Source organism: Staurois parvus, unplaced genomic scaffold (genome assembly GCF_062004578.1).
Source record: "Staurois parvus isolate SC_StPar_1 unplaced genomic scaffold, SC_StPar_1.0 ptg000086l, whole genome shotgun sequence".
Lineage (NCBI taxonomy): Eukaryota > Metazoa > Chordata > Amphibia > Anura > Ranidae > Staurois > Staurois parvus.
Window position 1 is genome coordinate 8514115 of NW_028317882.1, and position 11649 is coordinate 8525763.

Consider the following 11649-nt stretch of genomic DNA (forward strand, 5'->3'; position numbering starts at 1 on the left):
AAAGCAAACATTTACTATATTGCAGCTTACCAACTCTTAGATGTGACGGCTGCATTCATTTTCTTTTTGAAGCACTCTTTCCTTTAGTTTCATCTGGTGATCCTGACAGCACGTCTGTTCTTGTTCAATAATTTTATTAAGAAAAAGTTGGATGACAACATAAAACATGCAGTAGAACTGGTTCTACAAAGCAGAGATGCATAAAACAGCACACAAAGACAAAAATTCAGCAGGTTCATATCTTATGATGTGTCAAACAAAGTTAGAATATATAGGCGGAAACTGGAAATTCAATAGATACAAGGTGAATAAACCAATCACTACTATTTCTGGCGCATAATTAAACCTTACCAAGAATTAACCAAAGAGGGTAAAAGGAGGGAACTCAAAGGAAAGGATATAGAAAAGAAGGAAAGAATATAATTGGTAAGGTAAGAACATTATTATTATTATTATACAGTATTTATAAAGCGCCAATAGTTCGCTCAGCGCTGTACATTACAGAGGGGGACAGAACATGTGACAGAACAATACCAATACAATGCAAAACATGAGGGGATTGAGGGCCCTGCTCTTTCGAGCTTACAATCTAGGAGGGAGGGGATGGTGGCACAGGAGGAGATAGCTGTGGGGGATGGAGTGGTAGGAAGAGTGGAGGAGGTCGGCAAGTTAGCAGGGGGTGGGGTAGGCTTCCCTGAAGAGATGGGTTTTCAGGGTGCGCCCAAAGGAGAGGAGAGTAGGTGATAATCTGATGGGTTGGGGCAGGGAGTTCCAGAGGATGGGTGACACCCTGGAGAAGTCCTGGAGGCGGGCATGGGAGGAGGAGACCAGGGAACTAGAGAGAAAGAGGTCTTGTGAGGAGCGGAGTGTGCGTGCTGGGTGGTACTTGGATATTAGGTCAGTGATGTAGTTTGGGGCAGTATGGCGGACAGCTTTGTACGTCAGCGTTAGGATTTTGAATTTGATCCGTTGCGCAATCGGAAGCCAGTGGAGGGACTGACAGAGGAGGGTGGCGGAGACAGAGCGGTTGGAAAGGTGAATGAGTCTGGCAGCCGTATTCAGGATCGACTGAAGCGGGGATAGCCAGCGGCGAGGCAGGCCAGTGAGGAGGGAGTTGCAGTAGTCGAGTCGTGATATGATGAGGGAGTGGATGAGCTGTTTAGTGGTTTCTGGATTTAGGAACGTGCGGATTTTGGCGATGTTGCGGAGGTGGAGTCTGCACAAGTTTGTTAAACATTGGACTTGGGGCTGGAAGGATAGTTTGGAGTCCAGAATGACACCAAGTACTCTGGCTTGCTGGGCGGGTTTGATGGTAGCGTTATTGGATGTGATAGAGAAGTCAATGGGGGGTGGTGTCCAGGCTGGGGGGAAGACAAGAAACTCGGTTTTGGAGAGGTTCAGTTTAAGGAAGTGGAGCGACATCCAGTCTGATATGTCGCTCAGCAGGTGTGTGATTCGGGCGGAGACCGAGGGGGTGAGGTGGGGGGTTGAGAGGTAGATTTGTGTGTCGTCGGCATAGAGGTGGTAGTTGAAGCCGTGAGAGTGTATGAGTTGGCCAAGGGAGGAGGTGTAGATGGAGAAGAGAAGGGGCCCAAGGACAGAGCCTTGAGGGACCCCAACAGAGAGGGGGAGTGAGAGGGAGGTGGTAGCATTATAGGTAACGCTGAAAGAGCATTGTGACAGGTAGGATGAGAGCCAGGAGAGAGCAGAATCTCTGAGGCCGAGGGAGTGTAGTTTTTTGAGGAGGAGGGGGTGGTCGACTGTGTCGAAGGCCGCAGAGAGGTCAAGGAGTAGGAGCACTGAATAGTGGCCATTAGCTTTGGCGGTTAGCAGGTCGTTGGAGAGTTTGAGTAAGGCAGTTTCGGTGGAGTGTAGGGGACGGAAGCCAGACTGTAGGGGATCGAGGAGGTTGTTGTCGTTGAGGTGAGAGCATAGGCGGGTGTAGACTAGGCGCTTGAGGAGTTTAGATGTAAATGGGAGCAGGGAGATGGGTCTGAGGTTGTTCGGGTCATTGGGGTCCAGGGAGGGCTTTTTAAGTATGGGGGTGATGTGTGCATGTTTCAGAGGGGAGGGGAAAGTGCCGGAGGAGAGGGAGAGATTGAAGATGTGGGTGAGGGAGCGTAGGATGGAGGGGGAGGGAGGTCGTAGGAGTTGTGAGGGGATAGGGTCGAGGGGGCAGGTGGTGAGGCGGGCATCAGAGAGGATCTTGGAGACTTCCTCGATGGTAGTAAGGTTAAAGGTGCGGAGTGTTGGGGGAGCTTCAGTATGAGGAATGTAGGGTGGGGTGGAAGAGGAGGTCAGAGCAGTGGTGGGGCCGTGGGAGAGGGGTGATGAGGGGGTAGCTGAGTGAGGGGGAAGGGGGTTGGAGGGAGTTTGAGCAGACCTGCGGGTTATGTCGAGGGGGAAGGGGGATGAGGGGGTAGCTGTGTGAGAGGGGACAGGTTGAGAGAGCGTGTGAGTTGCGGCAATGTCCTTGCAAATTGTGTCAATCTTGTTTTTGAAGTGATTGGCAATCTCAAGGGCAGTGAGTGAGGTGCTGGGTGGAGGTGGGGGTGGCGAGAGTAGAGAGTTGAAGGTGGAGAAGAGTCGGCAAGGATTGGAGGAGAGGGCCTTGATGAGGGTCAGGAAGTAGGCTTGTTTGGCAGCATGGAGGGAGGAGGTGTAGGTGTGGAAGGCAGATTTGTAGCGGGTGAAGGCTTGTTGGGATTTGGTTTTGCGCCATAGTCGCTCCAGGGCACTACTGTGTCGTTTGAGGGTTTTGGTGTGATCAGTCTGCCAGGGCTGGAATGGTCGGGGTCTGATGTTGCGTGTGGTTAAAGGCGCTAGTGAGTCAAGGGCTGTTGAGAGCGCGTTGTTGTAGGCGGTCATAGCCAAGTCGGGGCAGGACAGGGGGAGGATGCTGTCGTGGAGTTGATCAGCTGCAGAGTGGAGGGAGGCAGGGTTAAGGTTGCGGAGGTTACGGCTGGTAGTAGTGTGACATTTGGAGGGGTAGGCGTTGGAGGACGAGGAGATAGAGAAGGTAATCAGGTTGTGGTCAGAGAGAGGGAAGGGGGTGTTAGTGAGGTTGTGGGGAGCGCAGCGGTTGGAGAAGACAAGATCAAGGATATTACCGTCAGAGTGGGTGGTGGATTGTATGCACTGCAAGTGCAAAGGAGGAGGTTAAGTGGAGGAGACAGGCTGGGTCCGGGTTGTCGAGGTTGACAGGGATGTTGAAATCCCCAAGGATGATGGTGGGTAGCTCAGAGGAGAGGAAGAAGGGTAGCCAGGAGGAGAAGTCATCCAGGAAGCGGGGTATGGATCCAGGAGGCCGGTATATCACAGCAATCTTCAGGGGGGTTGGGGAGAATAGTCGGACGCAATGGGCCTCGAAGGAGGAGAAGGATAGGGAGGGGGGGTTTGGGAGGACTTGGAAGGTGCTCTGCGGTGACAGGAGCAGACCAACCCCACCACCTTTACGACCGTTGGGCCTGGGTGAGTGGGTCCAGGTGAGACCTCCGTAGGAGAGTGCAGCAGGGGAGGTAGAGTCAGTAGGCTGGATACAGGTTTCCGTAATCGCCAGGAGGTTGAGGGAGCGGGAAACAAAGAGGTCGTGGATGGCGGTAAGCTTGTTGCACACCGATCGGGCGTTCAGGAGTGCACATGAAAATGGGGGGGGAGATTTTAGGGAGCAGGGGGACAGATACTAAGTTGCGGGGGTTACGGCAGGATGTGGAGGCGGGAGGGTGTTGTGCGGGTGAGGGAGGTGGTGGAGGGCCAGGATTCGGGGAGATGTCCCCCGCGGTTATGAGGAGGAGAAGGGTGAGAAAGGTGGCATGGGAGCGGGATGTGCAGGAGCATGAGAAACTACTAGTGGAGGAGTTCGGGTCAGTGGGAGAGTGGGGTAATAGGAGGAGGTGGTGGGTGCCGTAGAGGAGTGAAGGAAGCAGTGAGGACACAATATACAATTGTTTGGGAGGGGCAGAGGGATATAGTGAATGGATTTTGGGAATGGAGGAGAGGAAATGAGAAGGAGGAGTGGAAGAGGCATTTTGGGGAGGTGATGAGAGCAATAGTAGGGAGATGATAGCAATGAGGGGGAGATGTACAAGTTTTCGGGTGGAGCAGAGGGGTAAAGAAATGAGATTTGGGAACAGAGGATAGTAATATGGAAAGGAGAAGAGGGACGTATTATATACGTACACGGAGTGGGACTCAGGCATGTAAGAGATGTTTCCCAGGGTGTTTGCTTGCAGTCTGTCCAGCATGCAGTAGAGTTTCTTGCTGTTGTTGTGTCTTCCTGCTGCTTACATTCTCCTGCTTTAGTTCAACTGCTGTGTTTAACTGCATCACACTCGTTCAAAGCCGCACTCAATCATAAGCAGCACCCCCATCAGAGACTGTGCCCCCCATCAGAAGAACATGAGGAAGAGAAGAAATCAGACCTAATAGGCCCCATATAGCGTTAACTGAATATGCATTTATTTAACCCAAGGGTCCCCTGTCCATTCAAATTGTTGCACCTTGTCAGTAATGTGTCTGGCAATCTTTTCATGAACCATAATCTAATAGATCCTATGCTTAACTCTCCTCAAGGAGACTGATGGTTTCTTCCATGCTCCTGCAATTGAGAATTTAGAAGCTAAAAGAATAAAAAGATCAATCACTGAGAATGATGAGGAATCTCAGGAATGGGCTTGTTTAATAAGGCAATTTGGGGTTGCTGTAGAATCCCACCAAATGTGAGTGCCCTACATAGAACACCCTTTAAAACAGTACAATGGGGCACTACAGCGCATTTTAGCAAGCTGAGAGGAGACTAAATACCACCTAGCTATAACCTTCAAGGTGTCTTCTATCAATTAAATATACAGAATAATAAGTGCTCTAAACAAAAACAAACAAGTCCCAAAATAATAAAACAGTCCTTCAAAATTTCAAAGTCATTAAAAAATCTCAAAATCAACCTCCCGGTGAAGACAGCCTCCAAAGTGATTTCTGAAACCAAAAAAAACTCAAAAAAAAGAAAGGAAAACGCACATAGTGTATTATCCTTAACAACTTGAATTATTCATTCCATAACACATGTAATAAGGTAAATAGCTGTGTAAACACGTGCCCGTGAAACAATCTAGTGATAAAAAACTGTGAAAAACGTGTCCACTTCTAGAGTGTGCAAATTTAATATCCTAACCAAAAAAATATATAAACACAAGCTTATTAATCCTCCAGGTAGGGTACTGATATATAATAAGTTCCTCCAGAGGGATCTTCACGGCCACAGTGTTATACTCCTCTCCACATCAATCTCCGAACGATGCCCACCATAAATGAAAGCACAATAGCGTAATTCCGTAAAAACTTAAACAGAATATACTTTATTTATGTGCTTACATATATCTTCATCTTTAAAATTGCCATCAAACAAGAAATCAGCCCAGCTAGACCTCCGGAAATCCTCAGCAGATCCTCTCCTGTGTCTCAGATAGAGATTTCCAGGATCCAAAATGGCCGCTCGATCTCATTTTTTTGGTACGGGTATTTAATTTGCACACTCTAGAAGTGGACACGTTTTTCACAGTTTTATGAGCTAATGGGGTGAAGTCCGAAATAAGGGAAGCATATGTCCATAGCTGGTCCTAGAGAATGAGAGAGTGTGATAACGTTGGGGCCATGACTGGCGCCAGTCTCCAGGGGACTTTCACATCAAAAAATATACAGTGAAAGGGCAAATAGCTTGTCACTCTTGTAGACTTCAGCATTCATTTACCTTACTAGATACTCGGCGAGAACTGAATCCATCCACTTTTTTTTTTACTTTTTTTCTCTGCATGTTATATACTCACATATTGATCATGTCTCATGTACCCTGTTTCCCACTATTCATAAAGCCTCCATAAAGGACCATGGTGTGGTCTGACCACTCGATAATATATCTTTTTTAGTGGCCTTCTTGATTCTTCACTTCCAGACCGGACACTTTTACCCCCTTCCTGACCAGGGCAATTTTCAGCTTTCAGCGCTATCACACTTTGAATGACAATTGCGCAGTCATGCAACACTGTACCCAAATTAATTTTTTACCATTTTTTTGAGACAGATAAAGATTTATTTTAGTGGTATTTATTCCCTGCTGGGATTTTTATTTTTTTTGCTATGTAAATGAAAAAGTCCAAAAATTTTGAACAAAAGTGTTTTTTTTATAAAATTTTGCAAACAAATAATATTTCATCATAAATCTTTGCCAAAATATATTCCATTATCTTTTTAGTAAAAAAAAAAAAACAAATTAGTTTATAACCAAAAATTATAATTTTTAAACATTTTGTTTTACATTTTTATATTATTATTTTTTTTTACATACTGTCACCCAAGCAGTACAGTGTCACCATGGTGACACTGTACTACTTGTGGGGGGTGATGAAGATTTTTTTTTTTTTACACTGATTGCTTTTACACCCATATAGGATGTAAAAGCAATCATTTCTCTTTCTCTCTGTGTGCTTTCCTGCACTCATTGAGAAGTACTGAGTGAGCTGTGATTGGTCACAGCTTGTCACATGGTACAAGGCTGTTGTGAATAACCTTGTACCATGTGACCTCTGTGATCATTCACAGATTTCACACGTAGTAAGCAATGATGTCACAAGTGACATCTTGCTTACTACTTTGCATGTGATCACTGATTGGCCAATCAGTGATCACATAATCAGGACCTCGTACAGAGGTCCCGTCCGACGATTGGTGTTTCACTGTGTCCGGAGGACACAGCGGGCACCGGATCGCGGTGCTGCACGCTCCCAGGGAGCGCGCACAAGCAGGGTACGGGGAGGCCGTTTATAAACGGCCACCCGACCCTGCACTGCCACCGTCCGGCCGTTTATATGCAACGGCCGGTCGGGAAGTGGTTAATGAATCGATAATAAATGATCCCTGTTGGTACCAGGCCATAAAGATTAGTATCTCACAATATTTCCGAGAAATACAGATGATGACCTGTCTTCTGATATTGCAGCACATAAAGCAACTGTAAAGAGTAGAATTATCCATGTGTCCTCCAATAAGTTGAACTGCAAACTGCAGTCTCTCCTCAAAGCTAACCCAGATCTAGTTATTTGCTAACAGATAGAGACTATTAAACTTGAACTTAACCTAGCCTTGACCACAAGGGCAGAGAAAAGTCTCTGCTGGGCTTTCACTAAGTTCTATAGGCATAAGGATAGAATTGGCACCATGTTGTCACACAAGTGGACTCCCAAAACCTGCAGTTAGGCAATCATGAAGCTATGTTGCCCTTTCATTGCTTTTACTCCCTATAAAAAGCTCCCACAAGAGATGACACTGCTGAGCAGTACAAATTTTTAGCTGCACTTCTTCTCTCCACCTTGTCTGTTACACACCTGAACCTATTAGAGGGCCCTATTACCATGCTGTGGTAAATAATAGTGTCAATTAAACAAACATGACTGGGGTCTGTTCTGGATCCAGATGGGTTCCCAGCTTTATACTTTCAAAAATTTCAAGATGTATTGGTAATCCACATGGAATGTTTTTTCAATGCCCTTGGAAATGATGACCCCCTTGATCCTGCTTTGAATATGGCATATATCCCCATGGTCCCAAAACCAAACAAAGATACCAGAAAGGTGGGGAATTACCGCCCAATTTCTCTGATTAACAATGAACTTAATCTTTTGACCAAGACTATAGCTAATAGGTTGCCCTCCTTTATTAGAGTCTATGTTCATAAGGATCAAGCAGGGTTCAATCTGGACAGACAAGACCTAGACCAAGTTCGTCAAGCTATCAATATTATTTTTATGTTTAAATCTCGATGGGACGGTTCCACTCCTCAAGAAGGGCTTCACTTATCAATTGACTTACAGAAAGCTTTTGACTCTGAGTCATGGTCTTATCTTTTCAAGACCTTAGAACCCTGAGGGTTTGGACTTAGCTTCCTACAAATGCCTAGAGCATTATACTCCCTGCCGCAGGCTCAGGTCAAATTACATCTATCCCTGCCCACTGGGATAGCTAGAGGCACCCGCAAAACTTGCCCCCTATCGCCACTGATATTTGCATTAGCAATTGAAATCTTACCTATAGCTATTCGTGGTAACTGCTGTAAATATTAAGGGTGTTGTGTGCAGTCCTCGAGCACTTAAGTGTGCCCTATTCGTCGATGACCTCCTTCTGTTTGTAACCTCACCCTTAATCACTGTTTCCAATATATTCCTGACTTTACATGAATTCAGTGCTATATCTGAGCTGCAGGTAAATGAGCCATATATCATACAGTATATAGCCATATAAAGGATATCAATCCTTTTGGCCTTAGAGTTCAAATTTTCCCTGCCCTGGAGAATTTAGATCCAGAGTTCAAATATGAATGGGAAAAGAATCTGCGGGCCTGCTCTCGTAGCATGATGACCTTGCTAATATCTGAATATCAAAAGTGGTCTAATTCACTAGACAAAGTAATCAAGAAATTGAATGGGATACTGACAGCATATAAAATGTATGTTTCTTTTATAGATCATGATAAAAGATTGAAGGACCATCTTGAACGGTTTAACAAAGATATTCTCAGTAAAAAAGAAAAAAAATTCCTACGTGACAAAACATCTTTTCACAAGGGCAAGGCCTATAAGTGGAAGTCTAGTCAACATTAAAACTACCTCACCAGAAAAAATAAACATCATTCAATCTTATCACAATCTTCTTCCAATTTATCCTCTATCTATTTCTTCACAGATGTGAACCAACCAGAATGTAATACAACGTTTTAAAAGACGTTTCCACTAAGAAAGTACATTCTCACAATCGGCTAAGAAATCTAATTTTGATACACATCCAAATCTATCTAGTCAGAGCAATCCTACACATGGATGTCCTTCTTCTCTTTAGGTACCAGGTAAAGTACTGAATATGGCAGGCATGTCCAAAGTCCGGCCCGTGGGCCATTTACGGCCCGGGGGTCGGTTTAATACGGCCCTCCAACAGCCCTCCCTGCTCTGTGTAATGTGGCCCTCCCACGGCCCTCCCTTCTATGGCAGACAGTCTTCTGCTTGAGAGCAGAGGGCAGTGCGCATGCCTGACTGCGGTGCGTTCTCCCTGGTCTGTGTAAATGCGGCTGTCGCACGGCCCTCCCTTCTGTGGCAGACAGTCTTCTGCTTGAGAGCAGTGTGAATGCGTGACTTCGCCGCGCTGGGAGCGACAGAGGGCGGTGACGTCAGGGCCGGGATTCCAGCGTGAAGTGTGTTTCTCTTCCCCTCCCGGCTGCCGAGCAGAGACTTCAGCTCCAGCTACCTTTTTCACCCTTCACATTAGTGCAGGTAAGTTTTTTTAAATTTATTTTCAATACATTGTGAAAACTCAGCTGTCAGTTGATCTTAATGTTATGAAATGAAAAGTATGTCGTTTGCAATTAACTTAATTAAATAATTAAGTTAATAAAATAAAATAAAATAAAATAAAATAAAATAATTTATTTGCATTTAATTGTAATGGTTCAAAGAATGTTCGGAAAAATGTTCGGCCCTCCACCATGTTCACTTCATCCAATCTGGCCCTCTTTGAAAAAAGTTTGGACACCCCTGGAATATGGTGATGGATTCTACTTTTTCCTCTGACAAACCTGTACTCACCAATTTTTTTTTTTTTCCTTTTCTGTTCGCGGAGATGCGAAAAAAACTAAAAACCCGTAAGTGAACAAAAAATGTGCAAGCGCAAAACACCAACACAAAAAGTGCACTTAGGGGTGTGCTTTAGTCCACCCTGATCCCCCGGGGTGCAAGGCTCCTGACAGGGACTGAGGTTTCCACATGGTCCACCTAGCCAAAAGGCCTGGCGGATCCCTTTCCTTGTGGCTAGCCAAAGCCGACCCCAAGTATTAGGTCAAGGGGGGCTCTCCCGAAGAGAGACCCCCCCCCCCCAGGAACAGGGGAGGAAGGAACCAAAAGGCCACACATCTTCCATCTAGACTAAAAAAGATTTAACAGGAGTTCCATACAAAATGTGGTCTCTGTATGTCCCAGGTATGCTGAGCTGTCGATTGTTGCCATAGTAGGGAGAGTGGACAGATGATTTGTGAAGATGTGCCAGACAGGATTCCAGACAAGGTGGAGTGTAAAGGAGCATCCTGTGAGATGATACCAAATTCAGCAAGAGTTCCTCATCTTCCAGGTACAAAGCAAAAGAATGCGACTTGTTGTAGAAAATAAGGCGAAAAGGAATGCCCCATCTGTATTTTATTTACTTACAGATAAGGCCAAGAGCAGTGGTTTGAAGGCCCTTCATATTTTTGCATGGTGTACAGGGAAATGCCTGCAAACACCTGTATAGAGTGGCCCATGACGGATATGGTTGATGATTCTCTGGATTTCTTCATCACAAGTTCTTTGGTACTGTAGTAATGAGCCTGTACTATAATATCACGCAGCTGGCTGTCAGGCCTGGTTGGTTGCAGGGCATGGTGGCCTCTGTCCAGCTCTCACCAATGGTCAGGTAAGTCTGGGAGCAGGTCAATGAGGAAAGAGCAGATATCAGTGTGTACATTTTTAAAAGATTCTGAAAGGCTGCATATTCTATAATACTATATACCTTCTGGAACTGTTCTCCAGGTATTCAATCATTGCCAGTGCTTGATTCGGTTGTTGTAGTAAGCTCTCCAGGCACACAGTATTTTAATTAGTGTGTGATGGTAGAATCAAGCTTGTGTTCAAAAGTATTGATCCAGTGGCCTTGTTCCCTGATGTAAGCTTTAATATCAGTAGCAATCTGCATAGCTGTTTTAGATAGCCCCCTCTCAAAAAACTCAGATAATTTGATAAAATGTGTGTGATGTCCCGTATTCTCCATCAAGATCAGGCTCTGGGATAGCAGGGCTACTAGATGAATCCATTTGCTGTGAAATGACATCTCATCCAATGTTTTCTCTATCAGAGATTCCGTGGATGCAAGAGAACTGTGTTCTGGTGAGGATTTACTCACGGGAGGTGAATGCTGTGCTTGTGGAGTCATGCTGGCTGCACTGTTGGCGGTATCAACCACAGAGATGCCCTCATGTGGTTGAGGCTGTGGGGTGGTTGCCATCTTGCCCGAGGCTGCTGAGGAGCAAGATGCTGGCAAAGATCAGGAGCAGGCATTTGTTTTTCAAAAGAACAAGCTCTCTTGCAAAGGTATCAGCTTGAGTGTTACGACAAACCATTTACAACTGAGGCATGCTTGCAATGATCAGCTTTTATTTATTAATGTACAACCTTTATCTCAAAATACAAAAAAAAGTTATTTAACTGCTTGCGTAATTGCACCATGAACTAGCAATCGACTTCACTTTGTTGGTGTATTTAAATCTGCTATACATCTAACACTCCCCTCCACCCATACTAACAATGCTACTGTCCAATGATGCCCCTGTGCTCCTTCATCCAGAGTGTAGGCACTCTAATACAGGAGGTGTGTTACTGGCCAGATAACAAAGGGAAAACGGAGAAAAAAGGCCTAAAAAAGAAAACTAATGTAGCCACCATATCTAAGGACTGAAAAACTGCAATATAATAAAATGATGGTTTTGAGTTTAATATTTTTTTAATATCTCACAGTATGCATTGCACTGTAGCAATACATTAAAACTATAAGTACATTTTCCCCATGCCTTCTTGCAATTAAAAG

At 45.2% G+C, this 11649-nt stretch overlaps 1 long non-coding RNA gene across 1 annotated transcript; it reads left to right on the top strand.

The window, feature by feature from the left end:
- The first annotated feature begins 307 nt into the window (after positions 1 to 307).
- On the top strand, positions 308 to 8687 carry LOC149468506 (uncharacterized). Its single transcript, XR_016311710.1, has 2 exons — positions 308 to 431; positions 8512 to 8687. It is a non-coding gene; the product is annotated as an uncharacterized LOC149468506 (long non-coding RNA).
- The last annotated feature ends 2962 nt before the right edge of the window (positions 8688 to 11649 follow it).